Raw genomic sequence first — 17,695 nt, forward strand, 5'->3', positions numbered from 1 at the left:
CCTGTGCAGCCTCCTGGGGAATCCTGGGTCCTGGGAGGGGGTGGAGGCAGTGGGACAGGGAGAAGGGCCAGCAGGTGCCTGTGGGGCGAGAGGGAAAGGGAGGGATCAGCGGGACTTGGAGATATGTGGTCTGAGCGCCTAAAACAGTGAGCTGTCATTGCCAAGAAGAGAGATCCTGGGGAGGAATGTGGGGGCAGGGTTGGCACCCAGGTTTCATTTTGGCCTTGTTCAGTTTGACGTCTGTTGCAAGAGAGCCTTGTCCTTACCAGAGACCACACATGTTCGTCTTTCCACAATGTCAGGATTTATTGAATAACAGCAAATTAAGTAGCTACATCAAGTTCATTGATTTTAACCACCAAGTATTCACGGTTCACTTGGTAGCCATGAGCAGGTCAGTCACAAGTTCTTTTATACACCGCAATCTTAATGACTAGGGCTGGGCTGTAGCTCAGTGGTGGAGCACTTGCCCAGCATGCACGAGGCCCCAGCCTCCACCCCAGCTCTGTGCGCACACGCACACGCGTGCACACGCACACACACACCAGTCTTATTACTAATATCTATAATACTCCAGTCACACAGGACACTTTGCACAAAGATCTATTGATCACAGAGTGGCTCCAATAAGGTTAACAGTGGCCTCAGGTTTAAAGAGGCAGAACTGCAAGCAAAGGCAGAGAGTGGACACAGATGCAAAAGAAGTCACTGCAGGGGGGTCAGTGGGTTCAGAACCCAGCTGGGCAGCCCGCAGCATGAGTGGACCCTTGAGCCTGTTCAAGGCTGGTGGCTCTGCTCAGGTGCTGAACTCATTCAAAGCGTGGGGCTCACCGCAGCTCAGGAGTGGACGACAGCAGTTCTGAAGTGGGCTGCGTCACAGGGAGAGCTAACCAAGCTGAAGCCACGGGGAATGGTCAGGAGTTCGTTGCCTGCCACCAGCTGGCCTGACGAGATGACAGATGACATCTCAGGTGCCCCTCCCAAGTGGGCCTCAGGGACGGGCGCAGCACTCAGAGGTCTGGTGGGCTTGCTCAGCTCATGGGCTGTTTCTCTGCCATGGGTTAGGGACATCCGTGTATCTCTGTGCCTCTGCTTTAATTCAGAGAGTTTAAGAGGGTGATTTTTTATTAGCACGATTATTTATGAGTTTGTGCCCTATGACTCTGTTGCACGGCTGGGCCATTCTTTTTGACAATCCCTGAATGTCCAACATCAGGACATTCTGGGCCTTGCAGAAGTCCTTTGCACTTGCTACCAAATGGAGTAGCTCCAGGCAGGTGCAGCCTGAAAGCCACCGTTGTCTACAGTGTGGAGCGGCTCAGCGCAGGACTCAGCTTGCTTCCACATCCAAGAGGAAATGCCCCCAAACTGTTGGAGATGTGGGCTGGAGGGTGTGAGAGGCTTGGGCTGTGGTCAGGTGAACCCTCAGGCAGGGGCTGCGGGCTGGTTAGGTCTGACCTTCCTCCCGCTGCCTGGCAGAAGCGTTCCAATTAATTTCCACAGTATTTAGCACAGTGGTTGCACATATTAGGTGCTGGAAAATGTTTGGTGAATGAGTACAGGTAGACCTGTCCCCCAAATCCAGGAACCCTTCTCTAGACTCTGAGTCGAAGCAGGGCTTGCTTTATATCCTAACAGCCCCTTGTGGAGGAGAGCTGTACCACAAAGGACGGGGCAGTCCCCAAGATGGCCAGATAACCCCCGGGTGAGGCCCCGAATCAGATGCTGATGGAAGTGGGAGCTTGAGGCCACATCTACAGCTCTTCAAGCCCTGACATAGGAAGCACTGGGGAGAGACAGGACCCTCCGCTGCACACTGGTCAAGAGAGGGACATCAGTGGTGCCTCACGGGGTCACTCACTCCATGACCATCCTCAGGACCCTCAAGACACCCCTCTGCCCAGCTGCTCCCTGCTGCCCCCTGCCTGGCCCGCTCCTCCTCACGCCCCTTCCAGATCCACTGCTCCCTCTGTCCCCGGCCTCAGCCTCCTTGCTGGGCTCCTTCCTGAACTGGCCTCCTTGGCTCTCCTCTCCTGTCCTCCTGTCTCCCTGGCGTCATTCCCAGACCAGGGTCTCCCTAGACCCTGGGTGTCCACCAGGCCAAGACAGAGGTACAGTCAATGACAGCTCTGCGTGGTGTCATCCCTGGCCCAGGGACCCTCAGAGGGGTGATACGGGCACCGGCACACACCCACGTGGCCTGCTCTGTCCGAAGGCTGATGCTCTCCCATGTCACACCAGCAGTGTGGTGAGCCGCTTCTGCGGACTATGGTCGCCATTACAAGATGGCGCTGGCCTCGTTGTGGTCTGTGACAAACAACTCCTTATTTGGGAGAGTTGGCGCATGGTTCTTTAACACCCTATGAGAAAGCTCCACGTGGCAGCTTCGCATTGGGGCTTAAGATACTTTATTAAGACTGGGAGGGGCTTCCGGGGAGAGTAGAAGAAAATTCGAGGATCTGAATAAACGGCTGAAAGAAGATTCCTGGTGTTGCGTCTTCCTTGCGGGCAAGGGGGTCGCGACAAGTGGTGCCGAGACCCGGGAACCAGAACTTTCAGTCATCAGGGGTGGTGCACCGGATAGTCCCAGGTAAGTGGGACCCGCGACCAAAGCGGGGATAGTCCCAGTAAGTGGGATCCGTGACCAAAGCGGGGTCAGCTCCTCTACAAAGAAAGAGAGAGCCTCATATTTTATTGCAGCTGCAATGTGTACTTTCACTTTTGTTTTCTGTGTTTCTTTTGTCGTCTGTGTCTTTTGTTTTCTGTGTTTCTTTTGTTGTTGTGTCATGGGTGCCGCATCTTCAAGTCCGCTTCTCCTGGCCCTAGATGGCCTGTTACGTTCCAAGGGCCTGGAAGTGAAGCATCGTACTTTACAGAGATTTTTACAGAAGATAGATATTGCTGCACCGTGGTTTGCATTTTTGGGCAGCCTTACCATACCTAGTTGGGATAAATTAGGCAAAGATCTTGACTTTGCTTCTGAGCAGGGCATATTAGAGGGCGGGGTGATACCCCTTTGGAGAATAGTCCGTAGTTGCCTCACAGATGACAGATGTCATGACGCACTTACTAAAGGACAGGAAGTTTTAGAACAATTACATGAGGAGAAATCAGAGACGGCAGGAAGTGAGGTATCTCGGGAGGATGGAAGTGTGCGGAGCGTGAAACAGGGGAAGAGGCGATTGTATCCAGATCTCAGTGCGCTGCGCACACCCCCATGTGAAAGTGGGTCAGAGGAAGAGGAGAATGAGGAGGAGGAGCTTGGGAGGCTGTCTCGCCAGCTAGGGAGTTTAGCTGTAGGAGAAGGGAGCAAAGATAAACAGGGGCTCAAGAAATGTGATCCTCCGGATCCACCGCCGTATGGTGGGGGTGTTTTGGGGAGAGCTTTCCATGCTCAAACATGGAAGGCTGTTCACGCTGAGATGGGTCTTGCTTATCCAGTTTTTCAGGACGATAATAGGGGAAGATTCCATGAGCCTTTAGATTTTAAAATTGTGAAGACCCTGGCGGAGTCTGTGCGCACTTATGGGGTGGATGCCGCCTTCACACTAACTCAGGTGGAGAGTCTGTCTAGATACTGTATGACTCCCTCTGATTGGGCTAGCCTTGTTCGGGCTTGTGTTTCCCCAGGTAAATATTTGGTCTGGAGAACATTTGTGTTAGAGGGCGCAATAGAACAGGCCGCCCAAAACCATGCGGCGGGACATCCTCATTGGGATAAGGACATGCTTTTGGGGCAAGGTAGATTTGCTAATCAACAGACAGGATTCCCTCTTGAGGTATATGATCAAATTAATAACATTTGCATTCGGGCATGGAAGTCACTTCCAAATAGAGGAGAGGTATCTGGTAATTTGACCAAGATTTTACAAGGCCCTACAGAACCCTTTTCAGATTTCGTAGCAAGGATGGTGGATGCTGCTGGAAAGATTTTTGGGGATCCTGATAGAGCCATGCCCCTTGTCAAGCAATTGGTCTTTGAGCAATGCACCAAGGAATGTAAAGCAGCAATCGCTCCTTATAAGAACAAAGGCATAGAAGCATGGATGAAGGTGTGTAGAGAGATTGGAGGACCTTTAACTAATGCAGGTCTTGCAGCTGCTGTCCTTCGGATTACAAAAGGGGGCGGTCCTGCCGCCGGAACATGCTTCCATTGTGGTCAACCCGGTCATGTCAGACGTGAGTGTCCCAAAAAAGACAATTTTACTGGACCTCCTCACGGTGGCAATTTTACTGGACCTCCTCACGGTGGCCCTTCCAATGGCCTTCGTCCACCGGGATTGTGTCCAAGATGCAAAAAGGGGAAGCATTGGGCAAGAGAGTGCAGATCAGTGAGGGACGTCCATGGACAACTTATTTCAGCTGGGCCAAAAAACGGCCGACGGGGCCCCCGACCCCAGGGCCCGCAAATATATGGGGCAGTGGAGAATGTCACACCCGAACCCGAGACATGGCCATCTCTACGCCATCCCATGAAACGCGGAGAGCCACTACAGGTGCCGCGAGATTGGACCTCTGTTCCACCTCCAGACTCGTGTTAACACCTAAGATGGGAGTCCAATTGGTGGAAACTGAGTTCAAAGGGCCTCTACCACCTGGCACTGTAGGTTTGCTAATTGGACGTGCATCCTCTATTTTACAAGGTCTTCATGTTTTCCCTGGAGTCATAAGTCCTGATACTGTTGGGATAGTAAAGGTTATGGTGGAAGCTCCAAGGGGCATTGTGTCCATCTCCCCAGGGGATCGGATTGCTCAATTACTAATTTTGCCTAGTTTACATGATCACTTCCCTGCTGACTTGAGGTCACGGACAGGGAATGAGATTGGCATCACTGGAGGGAATTGTGCTTATTTGTCCCTAGATATGAGCAATCACCCTACTTTGGAATTAAGCATAGAGGGTAAATCTATTGTGGGATTACTTGATACAGGGGCAGACCGTAGCATTATAGCACTTAAGGACTGGTCTAAGGGATGGCCAGTGCAGACTTCTGATCAGTCTCTGAGAGGACTTGGATATGCCCAAGCTCCTCAGATTAGCTGCAGGCATCTATTTTGGAAGGACCCGGAAGGACATAATGGTACTTTTCAGCCTTATGTGCTTGATTTACCTATCTCTTTATGGGGCCGTGACCTGATGAAAGACATGGGGTTCACTCTTAGTAATGACTATTCCCCAGTGTCCCAACAAATTATGCAAAATATGGGGTATAGGCCAGGTCTGGGACTAGGAAAACACTTACAGGGGCGTAAGCATCCTGTACAAGGTCATCAAAAGCTTGACAGATTTGGTCTGGGTTTTTCCTAGGGGCCGCTGAGGCTCAAATACCCATAACGTGGCTCACCGAGGAGCCTGTTTGGGTGCCTCAGTGGCCTCTTCCCTCGGTTAAATTGGCAGCAGCTCATGCTCTAGTTAAAGAACAGCTTGACTTGGGGCACATCCAACCTTCTACTTCTCCATGGAATACTCCCATATTTGTCATTAAGAAAAAATCAGGGAAGTGGCGCCTACTGCATGATCTACGAGCAGTTAATGCTCAAATGCAACTTATGGGGCCCATTCAAAGAGGACTGCCTCTGCTTTCCTCTGTTCCTCAAGGCTGGCACATTATTGTTATTGACATTAAAGACTGTTTCTTTTCTATTCCTTTGCATCCTAAAGACTCGCAGCGTTTTGCCTTCACCCTTCCCTCGTGTAACCACGAGGAGCCAGATCAAAGGTTCGAGTGGGTAGTGTTGCCGCAGGGAATGGCTAATAGTCCCACGATGTGTCAGATGTATGTGGGGAAGACACTCGCACCTCTCAGGCACAAGTATTCCTCCATCAAGATCATTCATTATATGGATGATGTATTATTGGCTGCTAAATCAGAGCAGACAGTTCATGAGGCCTATGAAGACCTAGTGAAATTGTTAGCTCAATATGGACTGCATATCGCACCTGAAAAGGTTCAAACAGGGGACTCTATTAAATATTTGGGAGCAACAATTGGGTGTGACAAATTACGACCACAAAAAATCACCATACGAACTCAGGATCTCCAAACTCTAAATGATTTTCAAAAACTGCTGGGAGATATTAATTGGATACGAGGATATTTACATATTTCTAATGTTATGCTGCAGCCTTTGTATGCTACCCTTAGGGGTGATCCAGATCTTACCTCCCCTCGTAGCCTCACCAAAGAGGCTAGAGCGGCCCTTATGACAGTGGAAGAAGCTATACAACATGCAACTTTATGCAGGCTCCAGAGTGATAAACCTTTCCAGCTATGTGTGCTTGCCACTATGCGGCAACCTACTGGAGTATTATGGCAAGAGGGACCTTTGCTATGGATACACCCACATGTATCCCCAGGAAAATCCTTAGAATATTATCCTGATGCTGTTGCAGCATTAGCACTTAAAGGGATTCAACAAAGCATTCAATTTTTCGGACAATCACCTTCTTCTCTTATTATACCCTATACTAAAGCTCAACTTAGTGTTTTAAGTGCTACTCTAGATAACTGGGCTATTCTATGCTGCTCGTTTCAAGGGGATATTGATAATCATTACCCTTCTCATCCGTTACTCCATTTTGTTAAAGAACATCCTATCATTTTCCCTAAAGTAACTTCATCTAGTCCAATTCCGGGGGCTGTTAACATTTTTACTGATGGTTCCAAGTCTGGAATGGGAGCTTATGTAATTAATGATTCTCCCCCTGTCCAGCATCAATTTGCTCCTGGAAATCCACAATGGGTAGAACTACAAATTGTTATTGAGGTTTTTAAACAATGTTCTTTTCCTTTTAATCTCATTTCGGACTCCATCTATGTGGTGCAAGCATTAAAAATCCTGGAGGCTGTGGGAGCTATTAGTGATGCCCGTAATGTATCTGCTTACTTTAATCAGCTTCAACAGCTTATCTGTAGCCGCACTGCTCCTTTTTATCCAATGCACATCCGGGCTCACACCTCTCTTCCTGGTCCGTTATCACAGGGTAATGCCTGTGCGGACTCAGCCACTAGAGGTCAGTTGATCTGTTTGGCTTCCTCCTTAGAGGAGGCTAAATTGTTTCACCAAAATTTCCATGTTAATGCTTTAACACTGCGCAGGCGTTTTTCCATTTCCAGAGCAGATGCTCGGCAGATAGTATTACACTGTCCCCATTGTGTCACATTTCTTCATCCCCCTACTTATGGAGTGAACCCACGGGGATTGAAGCCATTGGTTGTCTGGCAAATGGATGTGACACACATACCTGACTTTGGTAGCCTCAAGTATGTCCATGTTTCTGTTGACACGTACTCTGGAATTATTCATGCTTCTGCTTTATCAGGAGAAAAGGCACGTAATGTTATTACTCATTGCCTGGAGGCCTGGGCGGCGTGGGGTGCGCCTACGTCCCTTAAGACTGATAATGGACCTGCTTATACTGGCAGACAATTCACATCTTTTTGTTCTACTATGGGAGTACAACTTACTCATGGTTTGCCTTACAATCCTCAAGGGCAAGGCATTGTTGAGCGTGCTCATCGCACCTTAAAGGAAATTTTACAAAAACAAAAGGGGGGAATAGGAGCTGAACATACTCCTAAAGAACGTCTGTCCTTAGCTCTCTTTACCATTAATTTTTTGAATTTGGATATTCATGGTCGCTCTGCGGCCGATAGACATGTGTCCCCTCAGCCCTCTGTGATTGGCTATGTTAAGTGGAACGATGTTCTTACGGGCCAATGGAACGGCCCCGACCCCGTGCTGACATGGGCACGAGGATCTGTATGTGTTTTTCCCCAGGATCGCACGGAACCATTGTGGGTCCCTGAACGCCTGACAAGAAGAGTCTTGACGCCAGCTACCCAGCAACAAGAATTACCACGGCAATCCCGCGATGAGGATCTTCATTCTGCTGAGTGCTCTGGCTCTGGTGCTGATGCCGATGACACAGACGACACCAATGCAGTGGTGGGCAGTGGCACGGGCTTGGCCAATGCCGATGCCGGTTCATGGTAATTCTAGTGTCCTTCCCACTCTTTTCTCTATCTCAAGTGAGATGTCTGCTCCCTGTGCCTCTCCTAGAGGAGACGTGGAAAGCATTTTCAATCAATCTCAAGTTAATCTCACAGGAGTTTTTTGCTTTAGCCTTGGGAACGCTCATTGTATCAGTCTTAAGACCAAGAATTTGACTAACTGGGAGGATCCATTGCGGTCCAGTCAGGTCTCAGGGAGCATTCTCAGTGCTGTATTGAGCCAAGTAGTTTCGGGGGAGCAATCAGGCTCAGGAACCCCTGTAAATAGCTCTGCTTTAAATATAACTACCTTGGCTATTATCTCCAAGGTACTAATCCCAGTGCCTCCTTCTTCTAATAATCTTTATAATGCCACTCATTTTAAGGCCTCTCCTTACTGTACCCCTAATCTCGGTTTCCCCCCAACATTCACGCCTTGTCAGGATCATTCTTGGGAGAAACGTCAAGTTGCTAAAGGTTTCTCCCTTTCCCCCTCTCTTAAGAGGTATGTTTACAACTTTAACAACAGTGCCAACTCCTCTACAGGAGCGGGTTGGTCCTGGTTTCAATGGCTGATTTCCAACGAAAAGGGGGCTTCAGCTGATATTTCTGCACTGGCTCAATTGCTGGGGGCCAAAAGTTGGCTGGCTAATGTTTCTGGCACTGTTAACGAGAGTGAGCGAGGTAATAGACTCACATCTGTTTCGTTCAACTCTCTGTTATATAATGCCACATTGCCCCCTGCAGCGGTTTGTGTTCAATCCCCGTTCTTACTCCTTTTGGCTAATGACACCTCATCAGAGATGTTGGATTGTTCTAATGTTACCTGTCTCTTATCTGAATGTTGGGATGGTTCTTCGACTGTAGCAGTGGTTATGAAAATTCCAACTTTTGTCCCAATCCCAGTCACTGCGGACCCTGACAAATTCCCCATTGTTGAGCTACTTAGAGTCCGCAGGGATTTTGGAATCACGGCTGCTATAGTGACAGCCGTGGCGGTATCTGCTGCTGCAGCGGTCACGGCCGGAGTGGCCATGGCCAATCAAGTGCAGACTGCTGCCACTATTAATCAAGTTGTTCAACAAACTTCCACCATACTTGAATCCCAGAATGCAATTAATCAACATATTTTGTCAGGGATTTTAGCTGCCAACCAAAGAATAGATTTACTCCAAGCTCAGGTAGAAGAATTGGCTGATTTGGTGCTTTTGGGCTGTGTTGACCAACGTGCACATTTATGTATAACCTCTGTCAGATTTAATGATTCCAGGAATGCCTCCCGTATCATTGGCGAATACTTGGCCGGAAATTGGTCCATGGCAGCGGAAGACATGATCCAGTCTCAACTAACCCAGATAGCTGTCTTGAATAGTACCCATGTCGATCCCATAACTTTGGGTCAATTCACCGATTGGATATCTTCTGCCTTTTCCTTTTTTAAAGAGTGGGTGGGGGTAGGCATTTTTGGTGCAATGTGTTGCTTCGGTATGGTTCTCTGCTTGTGGTTTCTCTGTCGCCTCAAGGCCCGCAATGCTCATGATAAGGCTATGATCATACAAGCTCTTGCAGCTTTAGAAAATGGCAACTCACCTCAAGTTTGGCTTGCGCAGATTAAACAGTAGATCTGTGACATGGTCGTTGCACCCCAAGTTTTACAAACATTGCACTGGGAACGACATGTCTTTCCTTGTTATTCTCTTAGTGTTGGAAAGCCCTTGCACTCTGCCGGCTTTACTGCCATTGCACGCAGATGGGTTTCCACACTAGTGCTTTTCTATCGCTTTAAGACCCGTGCCTTTCTTTTAGGGTGTTGCCAACGTGTTTGTCGTTGTATTTCTAAACAGCCACAGTTCAGCCTCAGCTATCCCCCTTCGTCCACCGTCGTCACGATACAGGATGCGAGGCAAGGCACTGCACTTGAGTGATCCTTGGAGTGGACCTCAAGGAGAGCATGTCCTATTGCATGCGGGTTAGACGCGTCCACGCCCCGTCCCACGGAAAAAGCGTCGGCTGATATGGCCTCAGACCTGGGGAAGGCGCCTCCTTGGGGCTGAGCCATACTATGCAGCCAATTCTGCACAGTGGGATAGGACCTCTACTCTCGCCTGTATTGTTTTTAGAAAACAAAAGGGGGAACTGTGGTGAGCCGCTTCTGCGGACTATGGTCGCCATTACAAGATGGCGCTGGCCTCGTTGTGGTCTGTGACAAACAACTCCTTATTTGGGAGAGTTGGCGCATGGTTCTTTAACACCCTATGAGAAAGCTCCACGTGGCAGCTTCGCATTGGGGCTTAAGATACTTTATTAAGACTGGGAGGGGCTTCCGGGGAGAGTAGAAGAAAATTCGAGGATCTGAATAAACGGCTGAAAGAAGATTCCTGGTGTTGCGTCTTCCTTGCGGGCAAGGGGGTCGCGACACAGCAGGGCTTCCAGGACCTCAGGCACAGTCACCTCCAACCTCACGGCTGGAGAACCAGCCTCACCTACCCTGGGGCAGACACCTGGCAGCAGCCGGGCCAGGCCTCAAGGAGCAGGGAGCCTCAGCCCCAGCCTCCATACTGTCCAAATCCACCAACTTGGCCCCAAAAGACAGTCAGAGACAGTTGCCCAAATCCACCAAAAAATACAACAGGCAGCCTCCAACCACAGGCCCCGTGCCCCCACGGAATGAGCCACCCAGAGCCAGCGCCACAGGGAAGGTGGCGCTCCTGGTGTCGGAGGCCACCCAGGCCCTGCACCCGCCGCCTCCCCGATGAACAGCCTGCCTGAGCCCACCTTCAACAGAGGCCAGGGCCTGAGGGAAGGAAACCACGTGAGCAGGAGCAGAAGCCCCCACCGCAGAGGTTCTCGTGATGGCCTTTCCAGTCTCCCCGAGGGACGGCAGCTGGGACCCCACATGAACACTCTGCCCAGAAATGATGCCACCCCCGTAGTGGAGGCTTGGGGCCTGTGTCCCCAGGGGTCATCCGATGCACAGGTGGTCAGGAGGGCTTCCAGGGGGACCCATGACCCTCACCCTCTGTGCTCTCCTCCACGAGGGCTCAGCTGGGCTCAGACCAGCACAAGGACAGGAACCCAAGGTGCTGAGCAGAGAGGGACGGTGCTGTCTGCTGGGGGTGGTCCCTCTACAGACACCATGCTTAGCCCTGAAGAGGGGCAGGGGTGGGGGCCTGCAGTCAGGCAGCCCTGGTGCCAGGCCAGCATTGCCCGTGTGGGGCTGGGCGGGTCACCTCACCTGGGCCCCTGGTTCCTCATCAGGTAGGGCCTGCAGCCCAGGGCAGACGGGAGGGGTAACAGGGGTAAAGAAACCCCGGGAGGGGCCCAGAGCAGGAGTAGGAGTGCATCCACCTCTTCCAGGTCCTCAGAGAAGAGCCAGGGAGGGACAGAGCCCAGGGACAGTGTTTGGTGCTGGGGGCAGGGTCTGGCTGGAGAAGGTCAGGCTGGAAGAACCCGCCGGCCCTTTGGGTAATGCACCTCTGCTTTTCCACAGCAGCACAACCAGATGGATGGCGGGAACCCCATGCCCAGACTCTGCCCCAGGACCTGTGGCCCAGCTGCCAGGCCTTTCAGTGTTGCCCAGCGAGGCCTGGTTTTTAAATATTTGCAGAACATGGTCCAGGTCAAATAGAGCAGGACTCAGAGCCAGCCCCGGCCCCCAAGCCACCCATCTGCCACTTCCCTCTGGCCCCCCAAGTCCCCGGCCCCGGTGCCCGCACCCCTGCCGCCCACTTACATCTGCACGTGGGGCGGCTGGAAGCGGCCCTGGTTGATGTTGTAGAAGGTGAAGGCCTGCGTGGGGTTGGAGCTGTACTCGTCCACCTGGACCATGAGCCGGCTGTGCTGGTGCCGCCGCGGGGGCCATCACGTGGGACTGGGAGAACGCCATGCCCAGGCCGCAGGGCAGGAGGGCCAGGGCCTTGGCCTTCAGGACGCCGGCATCCCACCTAGAGCGCCACATGGACCTCCGCGGGCCACCCGGGCATCTCCCGCTGCCGCCGCCGCCGCTGCCGCCGCCGCCCGGCCCCCCGCCAGACCTGCAGACACACTGAGGAGACGGAGCAGAACCGTGCGACAGTTAATCTGTTTGGGATTTGCTCTATTTAATGTCAGATGAAGATTTAGAAAGAGGGAGAGGGCAGGGGGAGAGGGAAAAAACACAGTCGTACGCCTCAAAAAATCATTACAAATCTTTCCAACTCAGCAGTTTGATGAATATACTTTGGTAAAAAGAAAAGGGAAGGGAGGGAAAGAAAACAAACAAGCCAGGGCCGGCAAGTCCGCACCTCCAGACCCGCCACCGCCACCGCAGGACCCGGACAATGGCTGGTATTCTGTTAACAGGGAAGTGAAGTTTTACTTTCCACAATGGGGGGACAGGAAGGATTCCCCTGCGGCCACACCCCTCCCCTCAAACCCCCAAACCCACCCACCGGGCCCCACACCGCACCTGGCAAGCCCGGACAGGTGGAGAAATTCCTTCCTCCCCATCAGTCAGTTCTGCCTCAAGAGCCTTTAGCAGCTCAGCAGGCGGGGAAGGGATTTTCCCAGGGACAAGTGCCGCTCACCTCCGCAGCACAGGGCTGCCGCAGGGTGAGGGATCACTTGAAAATAACCCTTCCTTCCCCAGCCCAAGGCCCCACCACCCTCTGCCCATGGATCGCAGGAATCCTGAGGTTCCGTCAATCCTGGATTCCTCTGAAATCGCAGCTGGCAATGCTATGATTTCTAGATTTTTTTCCTCTCCTGGGATTTCTATTTACTGGGCTAAAAGGCCCCTCTGGCAGATTCCAGGTGGACTTCGGGAAAGGAGCCGGTGAGACCCCTCCTACCCCAACACACCCAACGGTCTGGCCGATGCCTGGGCACTCCTACCACCGATTTCCCTTGTTTCTTTTCATAATTATATATATTTTTAACTGCGGATGTAGGAGATGCTTTGAAGATTTTTTTGTCGTTGTTGTTTTTCAGGTTTTGGTCGTTAAGACCCTCTGACAATTCCATTTACACTGTATTTAACCAAGGAGAAAATAATGTAATTTAAACTAGTCCTGGACAGTCAGATCCCAATCACGTTGAAGAAGGAAAAATCCCCCTTGCTTTGCGCTTGGTAGAAGAATCGACACACTCGGAAAACAAATTAGATAAGGAAAACAACAAAAATTAGAGACTGGAGAACATTTTAATTATGCGCAAAGGAGAAATGGGTTATTAATTTTTTTAAAAAATCTCGGCCATCCTCATACAAGGTAAAAATGAAATGATGTTGTCCTCCCCCTCTCCAACCCAGCCCCCCAAAACCCACCCCCACTCACACCACCCCCTTCCCACTCAGGAAGTCCAGGAGAAAAAATAAATGTGTTTCCCCGATGAATTTGCTCCTTCTCTTCGTCACTAATTGTCCTTAAGTGGACGTGTGCATTGAAGGCGGGGGAGCCAGGTCTCCTGACTGTGGTGCTCACAGAGGCAGCCTGTGCCTGTCCGCCTGGAAATGCTGCCAGGCACCAAGAAGCTGGGGGAGAGGCCAAAGATGCCAGAAGTGAGGATTTACCTACCCTGAGCCAGTTCCACCTGGGTGTGATGGGAACTTGAGCCCCAGCATTGTGCTGGCTTGCTGTGTGCCCTGGGCCAACTTCCTGACCTCGCTGAGCCTCAGCTTCCTGTTCTAGAAAATGGATTTGATAATAGTAATGCCACCATCCAAGGTGGGTGTGCCAGTTAAAGAGGAATTCAGCCAGACTCCTGAGCACAATGCCTGGCAGGCACCAATACCTGGCTAAAACTGGCTGGACGATTGTAATCACTACTCAGTTAAGTTGGCTGCCTGGGCTCGGGGCCTACTACGTGCCAGTGCTGCCCGGGTGCTGGAACACCCAGCACAGGGCTGTGGAGCGTGAGCCCTGGGGCTGGCTCAGCTGCAGAAAGCACCTGTCAGGGCCAGGAGCTTGAGTCTTCCTCAAATGCACGCCTGATGTGCTTGGCACGCCTCTCTGATGAGGACCCTTGACCACTCGGCCCCGCAGGGCCTAGTCTACCCACACTCGGCCACCCAGGCCAGAACCCCGCACACTAGTGCACCCCGTGGTCTTGGCAAAGAGTGCCAGGCTCTTGTTCCAAGCCACCCTCTGTGAGGCTCTCCACCTATGAGGCAGGTACTGTCCTAGCCCCTACTTTACAAGTGAGAAGGCACATGGCAGGAAAGGGAGCCTCTGGCCCTGCCTTTCCCAGCAAGTAGGTGGCAGAGCCGGGACCCAGCGCAGGCTGCCTGGCTCCCAGGACCAGCCCCCTCCCACCTGGGCCATTCTGCCCTCCTCTCAGCCAGCTAGAACCAATGTGCCCTTTTCTCACACAAGGCATGGCCTTGACCAGGGCCCTCATTCCAGGGCCTGCGCAGAACCAGGATGTCCCCTGAGGGTAGGGCTGGGTCCCCTTCACTCACCCCTGTAGGTCACCAGCTCTGCAACCCTGAGCAACTGGCTTAACCCCCCAGAAGTTGCTTCCTCAACTACAAAATGAAGAGGACAACACTCCCTAACAGAGTCAAGAAGATTGAATGAGGTGGCATGTAAACAGCCTGTCACAGGGCCTGGCGTGTAGTAAGTGTTCAATAAAGGTCAGCTATTATTCTCACATTGGGTCACCCTAGAGCCCATCACACATGCTGAACGAGTGGATGTCCGGATGGAGGGTGGACGGAGGATGGATGGAGGGATGAAGGAAAAGGAGGATGAATGAACAGGTGCGCAGATGGACGCAGCTCCTCCACTCAGCCTGTCCCTGGTGCCACCGAAGTCCTGGCAGAGGGTAGGGGTGCAGCCAGTTGACTAAATCCCGAGGAGCCCTGGGCCCCTGCGCCTCACCTACCCCAGCAAGGGGGCCGGCCAGGCTGGACATAGCCCTCATGAAAGGCAAGTCGGGGGAACCAGGGGACAGCGGCAGTGGCGGGACTCCGCACCAGATGCCTCAGCCGCAGGAAGGCGCGCGTCCCGGGGCCCTGGCTCCGCAGTGAAACGCTGCCTTTCACATAAAGAGGGTTCGCCGTGGCCCCGCTTGGAGAAATCCGGGGAACCGGGAGCGCAGAGCCTTCTTTTAATACCCATTTAATATTTATGGAGCCGCAGCGAGCGCGCGTGCGGGGAGCCGCGCTTCCTCCGCCGCTGCCGTCCGCGGGGGACAGCAGCATTTCCAAACAAACGGCTTTTAGCTGGGAAGCGCTTACACCTGGTCCGCGAAAGACCGCAGGCAAGCGCGGGGACGCTGAGGGACACCGCGGGGCTCCCGCCCTCCCGTCCAGCCCCGCGAGTCCAGCCCCGCGGAGTGACCTTGAGCAAGTCACACGCCCCGGTGCGCAACAGGCGCCTCCTTAGCGCGATGGGGGAGGGCGAGGCGGGAGGACTGGCCTTGCAGGAACTAGGCACTTCCGTCCTCGTCCTCGGGATCACCGCCAGAGTGCTGCAGGCTGTCACTGCTCTCCCTGCCCAAAGGGTGTGACAAAACAAGGTCCTGCCTGGAGGAAGATGATGGGGGACATAAGTCCATAAATATGCAGAAGGAGAGCCTGCAGGTGACAATGTGTACATGGCAGACAGCAGGAGGATGAGGTGCTGAGTGACCAGAGTGTGACCTGCCAAAGGAGTGACATCCCCTCATACACAAATGGTGAGAGGGACAGCAACAACCAGACATGGGGAGGGAGCCACAACAGGGGGCGAGAGCAGTTTCAAGGCTTCCTCCTGGGCTAGCCTTGCACTCGAGCCTCCATAAAGGCCCAGGAACCCCGATCTGGAGGCTCCCGGGCTCTCCTGTCCAGCACCTGTTGAAAATCCCATTCGTTTTCAGGGCTGGCTTTTCAAGTCTTATCTTTTTGCAAGCAGCTTTCCTCTCAGAGGCTTCCATTTGCTGAGGTGCCAGGAGTCCCATGGGGCCGGGCACTCAAACAAGAACCTGGGTGTTAGCCAAGACACAAGGCACAAACAGGCATCAGACGCCGGCTGTCCGGAAGGACAGCTAGGGAGGAGGTCTGGCCTTGCCCTCCCCTCTGACCACACTCCCCAACCTTTTCTGGGCTCTGCTGCTCTGGGCTCTCCATTGCCACGGCCACCCACATCGGCCTCCAGGAGGGTCCTGAAACTCATCCAGAGCGGGCCACTCCTCAGGCACACCCCAGTCCTCAGAGCACCTGCTGCCTGCAGAAAGCCCGGCCCTCGGGCCAGCCCAAGAGCCCACGTCAGCCCCAGCTGGACCACAAGGGGCTCCCTGACACACCTGGAGTCCTATTGGAGCCTCCACAGGTGCTGTTCCTCCTGCCCGGAGGACTCCTCCGAACACTCCTGCCCCTACAGCTGCCCTCTGGTTTCCAGGCTCATGCCCACTCAGACCCAAGGCAGCCCAGGGCCTTGAGACATCTTTTCTGACTGCCTCAGGTGGGATCAGAGCTCCACCCAAACCCCCAGGGCTTCCCTTACCAAACCTCCCAGCACAGGGCCTGCTTCTGTGTTTGAGCTGAATGAGCAGCCAAAGAACAAAGGGATATAGGAATGAGTGAGTGAGGATTAATTGGGATAACCCTAGTAAGGTCTCATTTATCTCCCTCCATCTGGTTCCAACTGCCCTCACAAGCTTTTCTAACTTTCTAAAGAATTTGTAGGAAGCATGCCTGCAATCCCAGTGTCTTGGGAGGCTGAGGCAGGAGAATCACATATGCAAAGCCAGCCTCAGCAACAGAAAGAGGCCATAAGCAATGTAGGGAGACCTTGCCACAAAATAAAATGTAAAAAACAGTCTGGGGATGTGGCTTAGTTGTAAAGGACCTGTTGAGTCAAGACCTGGTTAAAAAAAACAAACATACATTTGCACAATATCTATGGGTAAGGTGTTGGGTGGGGAGACTTTATTTGGCTTCAGGGTCATGTGGCATTCCTGTACTTCATAGACGATATTAATCTACTACCTGACAACACTTCCCACACTCCAGATACAACCAGGTTCTGTGGGAAAAACCAAGTGCTTGGAAATGGTAACCACAAGACTTCATTTCATTCCAAATCCCAAATTCCAGAAGATAACCAGCTTTAGAAATGAGTCTGAATTTGATCCTTCTACCTTGGAATAACCTGTGAGGGTTTGACAATGAAGGGCTGGCCTACTTCCATTCCACCTCAGATTCCCCAGGGCATTGATGACCTCAATTATGATATGTGACCTGGGAACAAGGTTCTGCAGCCCAGGGTTCTTGGCCTTCCACAGCAGGCTGGTCTGACTATGGCCTGAGGGATGTCATTCCTCGGCAAGAGAGTCAAGACAAGAGCCTTTTTGCCCTACTGGCATGTGCTTCAGCCACAGAACTGTTTTTACCAGACTTACATGGCCCCTAGATATGCAGGGTAGCATTTTAACTTGTGCCATAGAGGGGTAAGTTGAGGCAAATGGTCAGGGAGTGGCAGAGATAGGGAGACACTAGACCCAGTTTAGCACCTCCAAGAGGCGGCACCTCTTGGGCTTCAGCAGTGGGCATTCTTGGCCTGCATTGTCCAGGAAAGCTCAGCACCTTGTGGGGTGAGCACAACATTGGAAGGAGCAGGTGCTGGCAGATGTAAAAATGGGTAATGTGAGGGGCATTCTGTGACCTCTGTGAGCTCCAGTGTCTGTGTGGGTGTCAGTAGAATCCCCCTTTTGTAGACCAAGTAATAAATGGATCTTTGGGG

At 52.3% G+C, this 17,695-nt stretch overlaps 1 pseudogene across 1 annotated transcript in view; it reads left to right on the forward strand.

Moving 5' to 3' along the window:
- The first annotated feature begins 11,950 nt into the window (after positions 1-11,950).
- LOC308633194 (vitrin-like) overlaps positions 11,951-17,695 on the forward strand; it is a 134,359-nt pseudogene continuing 128,614 nt past the window's right edge. The window contains exon 1 of the transcript in view: positions 11,951-12,014. The product of the transcript in view is annotated as a vitrin-like (transcript). The remainder of the gene's footprint in view (positions 12,015-17,695) is intronic.

Source organism: Spermophilus citellus (genome assembly GCF_964194105.1).
Source record: "Spermophilus citellus genome assembly, chromosome: 14".
Lineage (NCBI taxonomy): Eukaryota > Metazoa > Chordata > Mammalia > Rodentia > Sciuridae > Spermophilus > Spermophilus citellus.